At 44.7% G+C, this 20,203-nt stretch overlaps 1 long non-coding RNA gene across 1 annotated transcript; it reads left to right on the top strand.

Annotated features, from left to right (window-relative positions):
- The first annotated feature begins 1,393 nt into the window (after positions 1–1,393).
- Positions 1,394–19,942, top strand: LOC132658639 (uncharacterized). Its single transcript, XR_009598526.1, has 2 exons — positions 1,394–4,179; positions 16,615–19,942. It is a non-coding gene; the product is annotated as an uncharacterized LOC132658639 (long non-coding RNA).
- Positions 19,943–20,203: the final 261 nt, after the last annotated feature.

Raw genomic sequence — 20,203 nt, 5'->3', positions numbered from 1 at the left:
GCCGTGAAATGGAACCACAGGTGTTTTTCCTCACTGGCTCCAAGAAGCCCTGATGGATGCATTAGCTAGGGGCTTCCAGTTCTTCCTGACTGTAACCAAGACAGGTTTAGCAAACATATGCACACGTATATGTGTGTGTGTGTTGTGTGTGTATAATTAGAGAGGTTTCTGTGAACAACTGGGGAGGCTTCCCTGGTAGCTCAGATGGTAAAGAGTCTGCCTACAATGCAGGAGACCCCGGTTCTATGCTTGGGTCGGGGAGATCCCCTGGAGAAGGAAATGACTACCCACTCCAGAATTCTCGCTTGGAAAATTCCATGGACAGAGGAGCCTTATGGGCTACAGTCCATGGGGTCACAAAGAGTCAGACATGACTGAGCCACTCACACCTTGTCACTTTTCTGCAAGCAAAGCTTACGCTGAACATACACTCCCATGCAGACACTTTCAACTCTAGGCTATGCGAGCATGCCTGTGCCCACACGTTTTTACAAGTCTAGCATGACACCCTCACCCTACGCAGGCTGTGCAATCTAATCTATCATATTCTATTCCATTCTCGTTTTGCTTTTATTGGTTGCTGGCTGTGACATCTCAGTTGATTTCAGGACTTACTAGTGGTTGAGATCCTGGACAGATTGCTGCTGGAGAACAGATCTTACAGGTGTGGGTAGGATGCCCTGGGGCCTATGAACCACCCAAGGAATTCCTGGGTAGGGTGGAGTGGGCTGCTTCTAGTGGCTTCTGCATTTGGGCCCCTCCCCCTTTCTCCTGGCCTTGACCTCTGCCTCCCTTTGTTGGCATCAGACTCATTTTTTTTCTTTAAACCTCAGTGTATGCACACTCAGCTGTGTCCAGCTCTTTGCAACCCCATGGACTGTAGCCCTTCAGGCTCCTCTGTCCATGGGAGTATCCAGGCAAGAATAGTGGAGTGGGTTGCCATTCCCTACTCCAGGGATTGAACCTGTGTCTCCTACGTCTCCTGCGTTGGCAAGAGGACTCTTTACCACTGAGCCACCTAAGATGCATAAAAGAGAGTAGGGAAATATAATCTAAAATTCAAAAGTTCTACATTCAGAAAATTCTAAATTTGAAAAACACTATCTCAAAAATAGTATTGGCAAAAGCAACATTTTTCAAGAAAACACGAACAAACAAAACACACAAGCATAGACCATCCATTTGGAAGATCAGACAGAACACTTATACCTCAAAGACACAGAGAAAGGCAAGTTTCCGCCAGAAGGCCTTTGTTAAAGTCTGAAAAAAGATATTCTCACTAGGTCAGCTTATAACATTAATTAACGTAACTTTATTGCATATGCAATGAAAGAACTAGCTCAGGTTTTAGGGTGAGATCTTCTTTAATTAAAGCTCAGGCTATCATCTTAACCCTTGGCCCCGAAGGCTGCTTGGTCTCTGTGGGGTCCCCTCCACCCGGGCCTGCACCAGCTGCTTGTGAGGGACCAGCAGGGGGAAGACCTCACTGGCTGTCAGAGCCTAGCCTCGGGGTCATGGTCACAGCAGACGGGGTGGCTCATTGAGGCATCTCTGTGAAGCTGCTCAATCATCACCCAGATTTTCAGAGCAGGAAACCCCACCCCCTGCAGCTGTCTGACTCGCCCTGTCTCCAGGCCCTGCTGCAAGTAGGGTAAAGGGTTTCTCTCCAGCCCAGACCTGCCTGGCTCCCAGGCCTGCAGTTTTCATCTCTGCTCCCTCCAGACTCTTCTTTGCTTTATTTGGAGACCGTGGTTTAAGGGAAGAGCTCTGACAATGTCCTCGGAGCGAGGATGCCCTCTGCTTCGTGGGAATCAGCTCCTTAGAACTCGACTGTCAACTCTGCCTGAGTTCAGAAGCTTTCCAGTAAGTCGTCAAATGTGAAAGTGATTTTGCCTTGAAACACACCAGTAGTGATAAAGGCTGTCATCAGTCGGTGATCCTTTGTTCCTGGGTTCCTGGCCTGTTCTCTTTGTATCTGTATGTGGTGGGGGTGCCTGTTGGTATTTGACTGGTGGGAAGATGCTTTTGGGCTGTGGTGTTGGAAAGACTCTTGAGAGTTCCTTGGACTGCAAGGAGATCCAACCAGTCCATCCTGAAGGAAATCAACCCTGAATAATCATTGGAAGGACTGATGCTGAAGCTGAAGCTCCAATACTTTGACCACCTGTTATACAGAAGCAACTCATTGGAAAAGACTCTGATGCTGGGAAAGATTGAGGGCAGGAGGAGAAGGGGACGACAGAGGATGAGATGGTTGGATGGCATCAATTACTCAATGGACATGAGTTTAAGCAAACTCTGGGAAATGGTGAAGGACAGGGAAGCCTGGTATGCTGCAGTCCATAGCGTTGCGAAGAGTCGGACACAACTGAGAGACTGAACAACAACAAGGCAGGTGTGGAGTCATACTGGGAGGTTTAGGTATTTCTGAGGAGGCAAAGCACTGTCCAGCCACAGGATAGGATGTCCTATGTGGGTCATGAGCTCCCCACTACTGGAAGTGTCCAGATTTCCTAGAAGACTTCCTGGAATGCATGATTTGGAATACCCAAGAGGTAGCATGGTGCCTGCATACAGGAAGTGCTCAATAAATGCTTGTTGGATGAGTGAGTTTCTGAGCTTGGGTACCCCCTTTCTGCCCTGATGAATCTCGAAACAGGGTGAATATTAGCAAAGACATTGAGGGATTTGTTGGTGAATTCATCAGCCCTTCATCTTCAAAACCAGCCCAGCCAGAGGGTGGCCACCTTTCCTCAAACTCAACTCAGCTGCTCATGTTGAGGATTTCAGATGCTTCATAATCAGGAAGTTCTTAAGGTGCTGTCTTGAGTCCCTTCTCTTTTTTGGCCACACCATGGAGCATGCAGGATCTTAGTTCCCCTACCAGGGATGGAATCCACGGCCCCTGCAGAGTCTCAACCCCTGGACCACCAGGGAAGTTCCTCAAGTCCCTTCTGCCATGAGCGAGGTCCACTTCCCTTGCCATGCTCACCAGTACTGAAGATGTGATTGTGCCTGGGCCCATATACGTGTGGAAAGTGCTTTCTGACCTGTCCTGTCTTGTCCTGGCTGGAGGAGATCCATCCTCTATGGAATGGAGCACTTGCATGAGGCTACCTCCTTCTGTGTTCGTCCTAGAGCCAAGACTGGCCCATTCTACTCTGAGGGCCACATCTGGCCTGCTGCCTGGGGCTGGTTTTTTGTGAATGAAATTTTATTACAGCACTGTAAATGTCATACATGTTGTCTGTGGCTGCTTCATGCTGCAAAGGCAGAGCTGACCACAAGGCCCATGAAGACGAAACTATTTACTTAGCTGGCCCTTAGAGGAAAAGTTTGCTGGCCTTTGATCTACAGCAAAAATATTCAACATGAAGACTGAAAATATGAGCAGATATTGCAGAGAATACCCTGAAATGTATGGTCTCAGTAAGATCGGCTGTGTGGTCAAAATGGTGAGGAGCAGAGTGATTCCAGCCGTAGGTATGAGCCCCAGAGCATTGAAGTCAAGGACCCAACAAGTACCTGTACGTGAACGATCATGGCAGCGTTACTCACAATAGCCAAAAGCTGGGGGTCACCCAATGTCCACTGGTGGACAAAATGTGACATTTCCACACAATACACTACTATTCAGCGATGGCAAAAGGTGAAGTCCTGACGCATGCTCCAACATGGATGATCCTCAAAAACATTACGCTAATTCAAAGAAGTCAGATGCAAAAGGTCATATATTGGAATTTCATATAATTCCGTTTTTATGAACTGTCCAGAACAGGTAAATCCAAAGAGACAGAAACAATTAGTGTTTTCCAGGAGCGGGGGGTACAAGAAAAGGGGGTGACTGCCTAATAGGTGCAGGGTTTCATTTTGGGCTGATGAAAAAGGCCTGGAACTAGAGAGAAGTGATGGTTGTATAACACTGTGAATATGTGCCTCCGAATTGCTCACTTTCAGATGGTCAGTTTTCTATTGTGTGAATTTCAACTCAACTGGAAAAACTGATGGGGATGCTAAGCAGTATAATACATCCCAGAGTGGCAACTGCAGCCTCGGAGTCCAGAGTGTGAGAGCCTCCCTTTGTCTGTGATGCGTTTGGGCTTGTGCGTCTGCGACGTTCCTGAGTCCCTTAAAAGGCAACACCATGACCATGGTTTTCTCAGGGCAGAGTTCTTTAAGGTAAGCGACTAGAATCTCATTATCCCTCTTCAGAATTTTTCCTTCATGTACATCCCATCAATTGCTGCTTAAATTCCCATTCCAACCTTCATGGTCCTGAAAGTTTGCTGCACAAGCAATGGTTCTTTAGATAGAAGCCGCAATGCATCCATGTTAGATGTACACACCCTTCTGAGAGGTGTAGGTGGGGAGGGAAGGCAAAGAATGAGGTGGAAATGCATTAACATTGAAGGGTCTTGTTGCAAGGTTCTGTAAGGGATATCATGGGGAATAGGAAAGGCTGAGAACTGTGGTCAGAGAGTAGGTCCCTGTGAAGAGTTAGCATGAAGACAAGGGAGGGATAATTTGCCGAAGACATGCTTGCTGTGTTATGCAGTTTTAGAGGCACCATAACCCAATGGCTATATGTTGCATTGTGCACAACCTGAGCAACTGTACATGGTGGTCTTGGGTGAAAATCAGTTCACTAGACTGAGTAACTTTAACTTTGATGTTCAAGTTGTAGGTTTATCTGAGATCATTATCTAACACTCAAAAATTGCATGGGACCTACTTATACTGAATAATTACTGTTTATATTCTAAATAAATATATTATACATTTATCTGAAATTCAAGTTTAACTGGGTATCCTGCAGTTTTATTTATAAAATTGACAGTTGTGTATCTAACGCATCCTTCAGACACTGGACCTATACATGCGAGATGCCAAGTCACTGATGTGGGTCTGGAACCCAAGCTGGACTGACATGTCTGAGTAATGGAAAATAAACCAGTTATAGGAGCTGTTGGAATTCTGGTCTGTGTTAGTTTCCTAGGGCCTTTGTAACTTTGTTTACAAAACAAAGTCTCCCTGGTGGCTCAGACTAGAAAGAATCTGCTTGCAATGAGGGAGACCTGGGTTCAGTCTCTGGGTCAGGAAGATCCTCTGGAGAAAGAAATGGCAACCCACTCCAGTATTCTTGCCTGAAAAACCCCATGGACGGGGGAGCCTGGTGAGCTACAGCCCATGGGGTCCCAAAGAGTCGGACATGACTGAGTGACGAACACTTCTACTTCTTTGTAACAAAGTGCCATAACCTTGGTGGCTTAGAACAACAGACGTTTCTTCTTTCACGGTTCTGGAGGGTTGAAGTCTGAGCTCCAGGTGTTGGAGGGCCAGTGCTTGCTATGAAGGTGCTAGGGAAGGATCTTTCCAGGTATCTGCCTCAGTTTCTGGGGCCCCAGATGGTCCTCGGCCTGTCACAGCATAGCATCAGCCTTCACGTGGCCTTCTCCTCCATCTCTTCACAGCGTTCCCCCTGTGTGTGTCCAAATTTCCTGACACCCATCACATTGGATCAGGGCCCACCCTCATGAGCTAATTTTAATGTGGTTACCGCAGTGAAGACCTGATCCCCTGATAAGGTCACCTTCTGAGGTCCTGGGATGTCTCAGTCTGATTTGTTACTATTGTTTATTTGCTCAGGTATGTCTGACTCTTTTGCAACCCCATGGACTGTAGCCTCACCAGGCTCCTCTGTCCATGGGACTTTCCGGGCAAGAATACTGGAGTGAGTTGCCATTTCCTTCTCCAGAGGATGTTCACAGCCCAGGGATCAAACCTGGGTCCCCTGCATTGACAGTCAAATTCGTTACCACTGAGCTGCCAGGGAAGCCCCCTTGGTATCACTGGGTGGCTATAAAGGAATCCTATAAATGGAGTGGCTTGTATGTTGTATCTCACTGCCTGGAGGCTGAGAAGTTAAAAACCAAGGTGCCTGATGAGCGTTTGGCTCCTGGTTCACAGATAGTGCCTCCTTGCTGTGTCCCCAGGTGGTAGAAGAGGTGGCAGGACTCTCTGGGGTCCCTTTACAAGGGCACTAATCCCATCCCCGAGGGCTCCACCCTCATGACCTCATCACCTCCCAAAGGCCCCACCTGCTAATACCATTCCCTGAAGGTTAGTGTTTCAGCATAAATTTTGGACGGACGCAGGCACTCAGTCTAGAGCACAGATGTTAGGATTTCAGCATCTCTCTTTTACGGAACACTATTCAATTCATAACACGGCCCTAGGTCTGTCCAGGGCCTTTCTTTTCTGAAACTGAGTTGGATGGCTTCCATGTGGAGGGCTGGATAGCTCATATGTATCTGGCCTATGAACAACTGGTCTTAACTAATGACAGTTCAAAGTGTGGCTGAGAGTCACGGCCCATCCAGAGGGGTCGGGTCTTGGGAAGGCAGATCATCAGAGGACAGGCACAGAGGTAGCCAGCCCAGCCATGAGAGAGGGGCGTGTGTCTGCGGGACGTGTCGAAGTTTTCAAGGGAACGGGCAAACATGCACGCTCACTTCCGCAAAGTAAACATTTCTGGAAACCCTTGCTTCATGGAAAGGGCCCACGAGTTTTGCACAAAATGTTACGCAAGCTTTGGAAGTCATGGGTGGAAACTGTTTGCAAAATTCTTCAAGCCTCATACCAAATGTTTGCTTCAGTCTTGAAGCCTGAAACAAACAACTCTTCTGTGTCGAAAATGTGGGCTATGTATAAATAGGTAAGCAACAAGGTTATTCTGTATCACAGAGAAAATTATAGGCGTCATCTTATAATAACCTGCCATGGAGTATACTCTGCAAGAACACAGCCGGTGCGCTGTACACCTGAAACTGACGCAGGGTTGTAAATCAACTGCCAGTCGGTGCAGCTCAGCTCAGCTGCTCAGTCGCGTCCGACTCTGTGACCCCAAGGACTGCAGCACGCCAGGCCTCCCTGTCCCTCACCATCTCCCGGAGTTCACTCAAACTCATGTCCATTGAGTCGGTGATGCCATCCAACCATCTCATGCCCTGTCGTCCCCTTCTCCTCCTGCCTTCAATCTTTCCCAGCATCAGGGTCTTTTCCAATGAGTCAGCTCTTCGCATCAGGTGGCCAAAGTATTGGAGCTTCAGCTTCAACATCAGTCCTTCTGATGAATATTCAGGACTGATCTCCTTTAGGATGGACTGGTTGGATCTCCTTGCAGTCCAAGGGACTCTCAAGAGTCTTCTTCAACACCACAGTTCAAAAGTATCAATTCTTCAGCGCTCAGCATTCTTCACAGTCCAACTCTCACACCCATACATGACTACTGGAAAAACTATAGCCTTGACTAGATGGACCTTTTTTGGCAAAGTAATGTCTCTACTTTTTAATACGCTGTCTAGGTTGGTCATGACTTTTGTTCCAAGGAGTAAGCGTCTTTTACTTTCATGGCTGCAGTCACCATCTGCACTCATTTTGGAGCCCCCCAAAATAAAATCTGCCACTGTTTCCACTGTTTCTCACCTATTTCTCATGAAGTGATGGGACCAGCTTAGATAAGTATTTTGTTGGACAGGCTTAAAGGTCAATTTAAAGGACAAGCCTCTGATACCTGGAACTAAGTATGTTCAGTCAAGTGTCAGCAGGATAATCTTCAAAGGAAGACCTCGCTGGGCTGAGGGAAAACTTGTGGCAGATAAATATGTGGTCCCTTTAGCCCCTTCCTTCTGCTTTCTAGACAGAAGAGATGAGATAATGAGACTATTTCGACAAGCTGATAAGTTGTATGAATTTTCAGAAAAGAGACAATCAGATATAAAATGGTCTTTAAGAATACTTCCAAGAATCATAGCTTGGAAGTTCGAGGAGTCCCTTAGATCAGGGCTGCCCAAGAGGAATATAATCCAAGCCTTTTTTTAATTGGATCTAAAATTTTCTCGCGGCTACATTCAAAAAAAGAAGAAAGAAACAGCAAAATCAGTTTTAATCATATACCTTATTTATATCCGAATATATCCAAAATATTACCATTGCATCACATGTGTGTTAGTTGCTCAGTCGTGTCCAACTCTTTGTGACTTCATGGGCTGTAACTGTACTGGAGTGGGTTGCCATTTTCTTCTCCAGGGGATCTTCCAAACCCAGGGATTCAAACCAAATCTCCTGCATTGCAGGAGGTTCTTTACCATTGGATCCACCAGGGAAGATGGCCTGACTTCTTAGCCCAAATCACTTAGCCTCTTGGTGTCTCTATTTTCCCATCAATGACATGGAATTTACGTTCCTGGAGGGTCTCTCCTGAGACTGGTGGAGGCATTTTGGAGCCACAAGGGTAGAGAAGGGATGAAGTGCAGGCTCTGTGAGGCACACGCGTCCAGATGCTACACGGAGATGCTGGAGTGATAATCTCCAAGCTAGGAATTCCAAGAGACCCCATGTTCAGATTTTACCAGAAGGTCAAACCATCCTCAGGCAGGACTGAGAAAAGGAGAGGAAAACAAAATTAGACAAAACCATAAAGAAATCCAAGAGGTGATGGAGAAAAAAATCCAGCCCAACCCTCCCAGGGTGTAAATGACCCGTAGGAATGGACAAGCCTGCTGATGGCTGTAGACATGTTTCCAGCCCGTCTGGAACTTTTGAGGCTGGTGGGTAACATGAGCCTTGCTCAGATCTCTGTCAGTAATCCTTTCGTATGATTTTCTTGCATTAAAACTTTATTTAAAAATGCTTCACAGTATTCTATTGGTTTCTGCCATACATCAACACGAATCGGCCATAGGTATACATATGTCCCCTTCTGAACCTCCCTCCAGCCTCCCACCCCATCCCAACCCTCTAGGTTGTCTCAGGGTAGCAGGGTAGTCCTTTCATTATATTTTAAAGACAGATTTGTAGGAAGTCATTGGCCTACAAACTTGTTTTATGCAAATACTTCATAATGAGTTCCCAGCTGTGGGCGGTGGCTCAGGGCAGGGTTTCTAGGGACATGGTTGCCAGTAGAAATATTGCCAGGCAGGTTCCACCAGTGGTACGGGGACCAAAAGCCTGATTTCTCGCGGAGTAAGGCATGCAAAGAACATGTCAAACCTTCTGCATCATACCTTTCTCCAAAGGTATAAAGGTGAAATGCCCATGTCATCTTTGGCCAGAAGTTTCTAGAACAATGATTGTGCTGTGTGTGCTCAGTTGTTCAGTCCTGTCTCACTTTTGCGACCCACAGACTGTAGCCCACCGAGCTCCTCTGTCCCTGGGGTTTGGCAGGCAGGAATCCTGGAGTGGGTTGCCGTTTCCTCCTCCGGGGCATCTTCTCGATCCAGGGACGGAACCTGTGCCTCCTGGGTCTCCTGCATCTGCAGGGGGATTCTCTACCAGTGTGCCACTGGAGAGAATGGTGAGCACCTAATAATAGTGAACCAGGCTCTGTCCCTCTGGGGACATCCAGGTAGTCACATCCGTGAACTGGCTGTGAAATGACTTTGATAATGAGGACTTCCGAAAGCACAAATAAATCCTTCATCCCATCACAGGCTTGCTGCCTTATTTTAAAAACCAAGTGAATACATTCACCATTTCATGCCAGGTGGAAATTTTAAGTTCTAAGATGCATTATGGGATGGGATTAGCCTTTCCATAGAGAATGTTTCCCAGACACACGGATGGAGAGTCAAGAGCATTACTTCAGATGGCTCATCACTCTCTCAGTTCAGTTCAGTCGCTCAGTCATGTCCGACTCTTTGCGACCCCATGAATCGCAGCAGGAGAGGCCTCCCTGTCCATCACCAACTCCCGGAGTTCACTCAAACTCACGTCCACCGAGTCGGTGACACTCTCTACTCTTCAAAATTAAAATATAAATATTTCCCCTAATTATCAGTTTTATATGCCCATGGCAGAAAGCCAGAAATTAGAGTGTAGACTAAGGAATGAAATTTGTTGTAACAATCCCACCAGCCAAGATAATACCTACTGGGGACATTTTGGTCTAGAACATGTTGATTTGAATAGCTTAGATGTTACTGTGTTTACTTTTTTCCTTTTCTATTTATTATAGTGAAAGTGTTAGTCACTCAGTTGAGTAGATAATGGCATTTGCCCATGTCACTGAAAATTATTTGCAAGCAAGATTTCAAAACAGTTCATTATAAAATTTTAAAATGTACCAAATTCAATAGCAGTTTATCATCAACTGAAACACTGACAATTATCAGGATGTGGCCAGTCTTGTTTCTTTTAATCCCACAAATCATCCCACCCCCAGAATTTACTGGGAGCAGTTTCAAGGAATCACATAATTTTATCTCTAAATATTTCAGTATGTAACGGAAAGATGATGAAAAGACAGAGAACTTAAATCATGCCAATGAAACCACAGTACCATTATCTCATTTAAAAACAAGGACAAATTTTTAGTCAAATTAAAATAATAATTTTTATCACCCAGTCAATGCTTACATTTCCCTGAATGTCTTGAGAGTTTTATTTTGTTTTTGACATTTTATTTGAATTGGGATCGAAAAATTTTGGTGTGTTTGGATTGGTCCATACATCTCTCTCTCATTATTCAGTTATTCTTGTCACTTATTTATTAAAAGAACCAGCACACTTGTCCTGTCCTTTCCTGGAGTCCCATGTTGCTGATTACATCCCCTGCATTTTTTTCAGTTTTGCCCTATTCTTTCTTTTTCTTACCTGTTCGTGGTTACTGGTGTCTTCCAGTGAGCCTGCAGGCTGTAACATGCTCCAAGGGAGATTCAGCGTCCTGAGAGGAGGTGTCAGTGGGCCCAAGCTGACCGCATGTCAGCAGGAAATTCCATCCTGCCCATCACTCCTCCCCTGAGGAAACAGGTAGCCCTGAGCTCTGTGGTTCCGTCAGGAGGGACTGAAAATGTGGGTGCATAAAGGGAAGACCAGAGGCAAGATTCTAGAAGATGTACCAGGTCAGGGTGAGGGGCCTGTGTGTGTGTGTGTTTGTGTGTGTGTGTGTCCAGAGTATGCTGTGTGTGTGTGTACTCTGCCTTACCTCTAGACTGGATTTTGTTGGTTGAGATATAATCAGATTGGTGCTCAAACTTGGAATATTTTCTATTATTGATAGAATGTACCTTGGTGTTGTTGAGTCAGTAAGTCATGTCCGACTCTGCGATCCACGAACTGCAGCAATTTCCTTGTCCTTAAAATGCATGGTATCATTCTATTTGCTTACTTATATTCCATTTTCTCATAACTATAATTCATTTTTTATTGTGGTAAAATATGCCTAACACAGAAGTTATCATTTCTGCCATTTTTCAGTGTACAGCTCAGTGGCATTAAGTATATTCACTTTACTGTGCAACCATCACCACCAACGGTGTCCAGAACTTCCACGTGTTCCCGATCAAAGCACACTGAATGCTCACTCCTCTCTGTCCCCTCCCCAACCCTGACAACCATCGTTCCACTTTCTCTGTGGACTTTACACTGTAAGAACTTCATGTAAGTGGAGTCACCATTTATTTTTTTAACTGTGAGGTGGCTTACTTCACGTAGTGTAATGTTTTCAAGGTAGCATTGAAATCGTAACATTATTAAGTCTTTAAATCCATAAATCCAGGATGTCTTTCCATGTATTAGTATCTTCTTGAATTTCCTTCAGCGATATTTTGTTCTTTTTGATTTTATTTTAAATGAAGTTGCTAATTTCCTTTCTAGCTTGTTCACTGTTGGTGTGCAGAAACACATCTGATCTTTGTGTAATGATTTTATATCCGGCAACTTTGCTGAATTCATTGATTAGCTGTCACAGGTTTTCTTTGGTGTAATTTTTAGGGATTACTATGTATGAAATCATACATAGTAATAGATACACAGTAATAGATAACGGATAGAGTGCCTGATGAACTATGGACGGAGGTTCGTGACATTGTACAGCAGATAGGGATCAAGACCATCCCCATGGAAAAGAAATGCAAAAAAGCAAACTGGCTGTCTGAGGAGGCCTTACAAATAGCTGTGAAAAGAGGAGAAGCGAAAAGCAAAGGAGAAAAGGAAAGATATAAGCATCTGAATGCAGAGTTCCAAAGAATAGCAAGAAGAGATAAGAAAGTCTTCCTCAGCTATCAATGCAAAGAAATAGAGGAAAACAACAGAATGGGAAAGACTAGAGATCTCTTCAAGAAAATTAGAGATACCAAGGGAAGAGTTCATGCAAAAATGGGCTCAATAAAGGACAGAAATGGTATGGACCTAACAGAAGCAGAAGATTTTAAAAAGAGGTGGCAAGAATACATGGAAGAACTGTACAAAAAAGATCTTCCCGACCCAGATAATCACGATGGTGTGATCACTCATCTAGAGCCAGACATCGTGGAATGTGAAGTCAAGTGGGCCTTAGAAAGCATCGCTATGAACAAAGGTAGTGGAGGTGATGGAATTCCAGTTGAGCTGTTTCAAATCCTGAAAGATGATGCTGTGAAAGTGCTGCACTCAATATGCCAGCAAATTTGGAAAAGGTCAGTTTTCATTCCAATCCCAAAGAAAGGCAATGCCAAAGAATGTTCAAACTACCACACAATTGCACTCATCTCACACACTAGTAAAGTAATGGTCAACATTCTCCAAGCTAGGCTTCAGCAATACGTGAACCGTGAACTTCCAGATATTCAAGCTGGTTTTAGAAAAGGCAGAGGAACCAGAGATCAAGGTGCCAACCTTTGCTGGATCATCGAAAAAGCAAGAGAATTCCAGAGAAACATCTATTTCTGCTTGATTGACTATGCCAAAGCCTTTGACTATGTGGATCACAATAAACTGTGGAAAATTCTTCAAGAGATGGGAATACAGACCACCTGACCTGCCTCTTGAGAAACCTATATGCAGGTCAGGAAGCAACAGCTAGAACTGGACACGGAACAGACTGATTCCAAATAGGAAAAAGGAGTACGTCAAGGCTGTATATTGTCACCCTGCTTATTTAACTTCTATGCAGAGTACATCATGAGAAACGCTGGGCTGGAAGAAGCACAAGCTGGACTCAAGATTGCTGGGAGAAATATCAATAACCTCAGATATGCAGATGACACCACCCTTATGGCAGAAACTGAAGAGGAACTCAAAAGCCTCTTGATGAAAGTGAAAGTGGAGAGTGAAAAAGTTGGCTTAAAGCTCAGCATTCAGAAAAAGATCACGGCATCTGGTCCCATCACTTCATGGGAAATAGATGGGGAAACAGTGAGAACAGTGTTAGACTTTTTTTTTTTTTTTTGCTCAAAAACCACTGCAGATGGTGACCGCAGCCATGAGATTAAAAGACGCTTACTCCTTGGAAGGAAAGTTATGACCAACCTAGATAGCATATTCAAAAGCAGAGACATTACTTTGCCAACAAAGGTCTGTCTAGTCAAGGCTATGGTTTTTCCAGTGGTCATGTATGGATGTGAGAGTTGGACTGTGAAGAAAGGTTAGCGCCGAAGAATTGATGCTTCTGAACTGTGGTGTTGGAGAAGACTCTCGAGAGTCCCTTGGACTGCAAGGAGATCCAACCTGTCCATCCTAAAGGAGGTCAGTCCTGGATGTTCACTGGAAGTCTCATGCTGAAGCTGAAACTCCAGTACTTTGGCCACCTGATGCGAAGAGTTGACTCATTGGAAAAGACTCTGATGCTGGGAGGGATTGGGGGCAGGAGGAGAAGGGGATGACAGAGGATGAGATGGCTGGATGGCATCACCGATACGATGGACACGATTTTGGATAAACTCTGGGAGTTGGTGATGGACAGGGAGGCCTGGCGTGCTGCAATTCATGGGGTTGCAAAGAGTCAGTCACGGCTGAGTGACCGAACTGAACTGTTGTATGAAATCATGTCATTCACAAGCAAACACAATGTCTCTTCTTTCTTTCTGATTTAGTTGAATTTATTTCCCAGATTAAATCTTTATTAATTCCATTCCTATAATGGAAGGACAAAGCAGGTCAGAGAAGGAGAAAGCAAAAACTGAGCTAAAGACCGTGCATTTGGTCAGTTTCTTCCTCACCCATAAAAGAGTCTCTTGGTTCAGGCAATTTTGACTAAGAGGACTGGTTTAAATTAACAGAAGAGTAGCTCAAAGTCTTAATTTGGGACTGAAATGCTTTGCTGAGTGTTCACTGAAGCTTCCAAAAACAAGACCATCTGGTCAATAAAGTAAGGACCGGGGAAGGCTCTGCTGCATTCCAAAACAATGTTCATGGACTTTGAATTCTCAGTATTCAGGTTGAATTAGCAATATCTCCTTTCTTGATAAGCTGAACCTCCTTCTGAACCAAGCATCATTGTATGGTATTTTTCCATAAGCAAGAGTGGTCATATAATATCATTTACACAGATCTGTAATATATGTAAAATGCTAAAAAATAACAGCAACCTATAATACATGACTCTGGAACATTTCTCTGGATTAGAGGGGCCTGCAAGATTTGGGGAGAAAAAACGAAGTGTGATGGTAGATGGTGACCATGTCTTGGGATTTCCCTCCACAAGACTATGTCACTTAGCTACGGCTGCAAGTGTGTGTATGTGACAATTCTGAAATCCAATTCTGAGTTTGAAACAGGAGCTGTTTGACTGGGCTCACCATAGGTTAACCTCCATAACAAACGATCCCGCTGTTTTAGTGGCTTAGTATAATAGAGTTTATTCTGTATCTGGCGGTGGGAGTTTGGTGGGAAGGGAGTCTGCTCTACAGCCTCATTCAGGAACCCAGGCTCCTTCTGCCTTATGGCCATGCCTTCCTCCAAGACCTGGGGTCCTCCCTTCCCAAGGGATATGGGAAGAGAGAATGTAAGCAGGATTTCCCGAAAGATTTCTCAAGGTCAGATCAGGAAGTAGCTTGTGTTCTTTCTCCCTGTGTTCCATTGGCTAGAATCGTCATCTGTCTGCAAAGGGGACTGGAGTGTTGGTCCAGGTGGGAGCCTCAGAAGCAGAGGAACCCACTGGGACATGAGGCATTCTCTGTCACTCTGGCCAGCCTGAAAACTGGTAAATCAAACCATCCTGGGGACGGGAAAGAAGGCATTTTTATCGAATCAAAGGATTGTGAATTAGTGTCTATTATATTTCTTCGGTATTCAGTTGCTTTTCAACTCAGTGAAAAGACTTTTAAAATTGATGTAGTTTTAATAATGGTTTTTTCAGAGTTTGGTTAGCCTTCAAACGCCAAATTGAAATTTTCTGTATAAAGGTCTTAAGACGTAGTTTTTTCCTTCTAGTTTTATGGAGATAGAATGACACCCAGCACTGTATGTTGAAGGTGTACAGCGTAATGATTTGACTTGTAAACATCACGAAATGATGACCAGTTTTAGTAAACATCCATCATCTCATAAAGACACAAGACGAAAGAAATAGAAAAAAGTTTTCTCCTTGTGATGAGAGCTCTTACAATTTTCTCTTTCAACAACTTTCATATATAATGTACAGCAGTGTCCATTGTATTGATCATTTGTACATTACATCCTTAGCGCTTTTTTATATTATAACTGGGAGTTTATACCTTTTGATTACCTTCATCTAATCTCCCCTCCCTGTTCCCACTACGCAGATTCTTTACCAGTTATGTCACCAGGGAAGCCCAAGAATATTGGAGTGGATAGCCATTCGGGATCTTCCTGACTCAGGAATTGAACCAGAGTCTCCTGCATTGCAGGCAGATTCTTTACCAGCTGAGCCACTAGGAAAGCCCATTTAATCCCCCTTCCCCGTTTCCACTACTGGTAGCTACAAATCTGATCTATTTTTCTATGAGTTTGTTTGTTTTTACAATGTCAAGAACTATGAAGGGTCCTAGATTTTAACCCTACTTGTAGGCTAACAAGTCAGCCTGCCTGTCTCATAGCAAAAGACATGAAACTCCCAGGCCAGAGACATTACTCATCTTGTTCTCACAGCTGTCTAAGCAGTGCCAAGAGCACATTGTGTGGCACATAGAAGTCTCAAGTAATATTTAGGAAGGAAGGAATAAGTTAATATTCATGTATTATGGATTAGTATTCAAGATAAATGACGTGTACACACTAGTATATTTAAAATAGATAACCAACAAGGACCTATGGTATAGCACCTGGAACTTGGCTCAATATTGTGTAATAACCTAAATGGGAGGAAAATTTGATAAAGAATGGATGCTTGCATGGATATAACTGAATCACTTTGTTATATGCCTGAAAGCAACACAGCATTCTCTACTCCAATGTAAAACAAAAATTAAAATCAAAGAATAGTTGAGTCAATGAATAATTGTATAACAAATAAATGAGGAAATACCATGACCTACTTTTCTCATCAAGCCCCCTTCTTAAACTTTGTCCACTGTCTCAGTAAAGGACACTCTCAGTTGCCAAAATAAAATGCTGAGGGCCGCTCTCAACTCCCCCTGTTGTTGTGGTTCAGTCGCTGTCACGTCTGACTTTTTGTGACCCTTTGGATTGCAGTTTGCTCAAAGTTATGTTCACTGAGTCAGTGATGCCATCCAACTATCTCATCCTCTGTTGTCCCCTTCTCCTCCTGCCCTCAATCTTTCCCAGCATCAGGGTCTTTACCAATGAGTTAGCTCTTCTCAACAGGTAGCCAAAGTATTGGAGTTTCAGCTTCAGCATCAATCCTTCCAATGAATATTCAGGGTTGATTTCCTTTAGGATGGACTGGCTAATCTCCTTGAAGTCCAAGGGACTCTCAGGAGTCTTCTCCAGCACCGCAACTCTCCCTGCTGGAGTGGAAACAGTCACATGCATGAAGCTACCTAGCAGCCAAGTATGGGCCCTCCACATGTCCGCTCCTGCCGACTTGATCTTGCTGTTGGCTTTGAAGACGGAGGGAGGGCCCGTGGAATGCAGGCTGCCGCCAGAAAGCTGAAGACACCAGGAAACAGACTGTCCCCAGAGCTTCCAGGAGGAACCAGACCTGCTGAGACCTCGGCTTTGGTGCCCATGTCAGATGTCTGACCCCAGAATTGTAAGATGACGCATCTCTGTTGTTTTCAGCCAGTGCGTTTATGATCATTTGTTACAGCAGGAAATCAACACAGGAGAGAAAGGGCTCCCTGGGACCCCATCCCTCCCACTGGGAACTGGCCAAGGACTCTGATGCCATCTTGAGAAGGTCTGTTTGTAGGATGAGCCGAGAGGGGGAAGTGGTGTTTTGTGGGTGACCAGGAACAGGCACTGGAGAGCTTCTGAAAGAAATCTCCAGGCAAGACTGGAAGGAACCAGAAGGGTGTGTCCCAGCTCCTCCATCCAAGTTCTTGAGACTCCAGCGCTCAGAAGGGCGTGGGGACAGGTGGGGAAGGGAAAGGTTAAAATTAGTACACGGGTTAAAAAAAGAAAATTAGCAAACAGGTGCACAGCCATGCAAGAAAGCCAGACCTGCTGTTCCGGGAACAGGACTTGTTTTTTCTTTCTTTTGCAGGGAGCCTTCCCAAACTGTCTCACCTCCCTGTGAGCCAGATCTTGGCAGCTCTGTGAGGTCCATCTTCCCGGCTCTGTTCTGCCTGCTGAGGTCGTAGCAAAAGCTACGAGGGGAAGAAAACTTCCCCTCCCCCTTCCTTTTAAATATTCTTTTCTTCTCCTGATGGCCTCTCCCTCATGGTTTTCCAGTAGAACTTGGGATGTAGTACAGGGGAAAAACAAATGACAGATGAGACTTAAAACTGAATGCTCTAAATTTCTCAAAGGAGACTATGAAACAAGGAAAAATGTTTAAGTAGCATCTAAAAGGGAGGAGCGGAGAAGGCAGTGGCAACCCACTCCAGTACTCTTGCCTGGAAAATCCCATGGACGGAGGAGCCTGGTAGGCTGCAGTCCATGGGGTTGCTAAGAGTCAGATGTGACTGAGCGACTTCACTTTCACTTTTCACTTTCATGCATTGGAGAAGGAAATGGCAACCTACTCCAGTGTTCTTGCCTGGAGAATCCCAGGGACGACGGAGCCTGGTGGGCTGCCGTCTATGGGGTCGCACAGAGTCGGACATGACTGAAGCGACTTAGCAGCAGCAGCAGCAGCAAAAGGGAGGAGAGAGGACAAATGAAAGCAAAAATTTTTAATGGGGTTTACAATAGGCATGGATGGGCATGAATCGAGGGGCCTTGAATGAGCATATACCCCACCAGGGACTCTGGTCTCCCAGAGAGGATGGCTGGACACGGACATAAGGCAGAGGATGGGCCAGCATTTCCCGCAAGCATCAGAAAGGCCGAAGGAAGGCATATGTCATGAACCTGATGGCTGGATTGTCGTTTTTTCCTTTTTAAATGTTAATTTCTTTTTAATGTTTTAATTGGGGAGTATGATTGCTTTATGTTGTTTTGTTGGTTTCTGCTGTACAGTGAAGCGAATCAGCCATCGTTGTTGTTTAGTTGTTTGGTCGTGTCCAACTCTTCGCAAACCCATGGAGCACAGCCCGCCAGGCTCCTCTGTCCATGGGATTTCCCAGGCAAGAATCCTGGAGTGGGTTGCCATTTGTTTCTGCCATCCAGACCCAGGGATCACTCTCATCTCCTACTGTGTCTCCTGCTTGCCAGGCAAATTCTTTACCACTGGGCCAGCTGGGAAGCCTGAATCAGCCGTATGCATACGCATATATCCCCTCCTTCTTGAGCCCTCCATGCCCCCATCCCACCCTCTAGGTCATCACAGCGCACTGAGCTGAGCTCCCTGCTATACAGCAGCTCCGCACCATGTTGGGAGCCAGCGTGAGGAACTCCGCCCATGGCAAAGGTCATGAGGAAGGAAGCTTGGCATACGCAAAGGTGTGATCAAGCCTCAGGAAACCCCCTGTTCCCGAGCATCTACCCCCAAAACCAGAGTACTTTACGGGGAGCTCTCCCTCATAACCATTTCTCTCAGAGAAGGAGTTAACTTGCAGCTCCAAGTTAATAAAAATTCCTGGGCGTGACAAGAGTGTTTCAACTTACGAACTCTGGAGGTTCTGTGGCCTGCCTGATCAGGCTCGTCCGGCCGCATGTGATGGTTTACAGCCTCCCAACTGTGAGAGGCACGGGATGTTTTAAAAACTTTCTAAATACAGACTCTTTTGAGAAGCTGGAAGATCATTAGTATAGTATAGTAGGTTGATTAAGAATTATATTGGTGAAGGGTTTTTTCATTTGCCCTGTCAATAATTACTGCTAATTCCCTGCCCTGGGTGTGACAAGGATGTCTCAGGTCAAACCTCTCTGCTGACAGACTAGCTCGTGTGACAACCTCTCAACCATAAACAGCACAGAGAGTTTGGAGTATTAGCATAGGGCTTTTTTCATTGATGAGTCAATGATTGCCATCAGGCCTCCATATCCTTAGGCACCTGGGAATATATTAATCAATGTATTTGGAATATAGAAAAGGAAAAATAGTAATTTTTTGACATTAGCAATACTAGACTTTTTGAGTTAATGAATCTTCTCTTTTGTTATAGATCACTGTACTTTGTTATAAATCACTATGCTATGTAACTTTATCACTATCTTAAGGCAAAATAGATCTTAAGGGGAACATTGGTAAAGGGTTTACATTTGTTGAGCCAATACTTGCTGCTAAATCTCCATATTCCTGTCCTTATAATGAATATAACTAGCATATAGGAGAAATAAGTATTAACCTTTAAGATTAATCATGTTAAACCTTAGGTTAAGTAAATTCCTTTCTTGATTGTAACTCACTACACCCTCACCCTATAGGAATGCAACTTTATTCGGAGGGTGGCGCCTGATTTAAGAAAAAATCACCCCTGGAAAAATACATTTTCTGGTTAACTGATCAGTATCAGAAAGGGCCATAAAATGTCAGCAGACCTCATGGCTAAAAGATGATGAAACTCATAAGACCTTTGTATAATTTTATATGAAGCACCTGATTGTGACAAGGGTCAGGTCTGCTGACCCCCGCGTGACTCTGTATTCATCCCTATGTATAACAAAAAGGTATATAAACAAACCTGAAAAATAAAGAAATCGGACCAGTTTCTGGAAAGACTGATTCCCCCGTGTCGTTTCTTTCTTGCTCTCCGCTTTCCTGGCTGAATTACCCTCTGAAATGCGGGTACTCACCAAGCCTGCTAATTTTGCCTGGGCTTCTGAGATCGGACCGGGGAGGCCTCAGTGCCTCCTCTCCTTTGGGAGAATGGAAAGACGCCTGGGGCCTACATAGGTGGTGATTGGTATTCCATGTAAACCAGTTATTCAGCCTCTTTTCTCCACTAATTCTCCTACTACACTATCTGTTTCTAATCTC

Source organism: Ovis aries, chromosome 1 (genome assembly GCF_016772045.2).
Source record: "Ovis aries strain OAR_USU_Benz2616 breed Rambouillet chromosome 1, ARS-UI_Ramb_v3.0, whole genome shotgun sequence".
In the NCBI taxonomy this organism is placed as follows: Eukaryota; Metazoa; Chordata; class Mammalia; order Artiodactyla; family Bovidae; genus Ovis; species Ovis aries.
The sequence above is the reverse complement of the archived record's forward strand: the minus strand, read 5'-3'. Positions and strand labels throughout refer to the sequence as shown.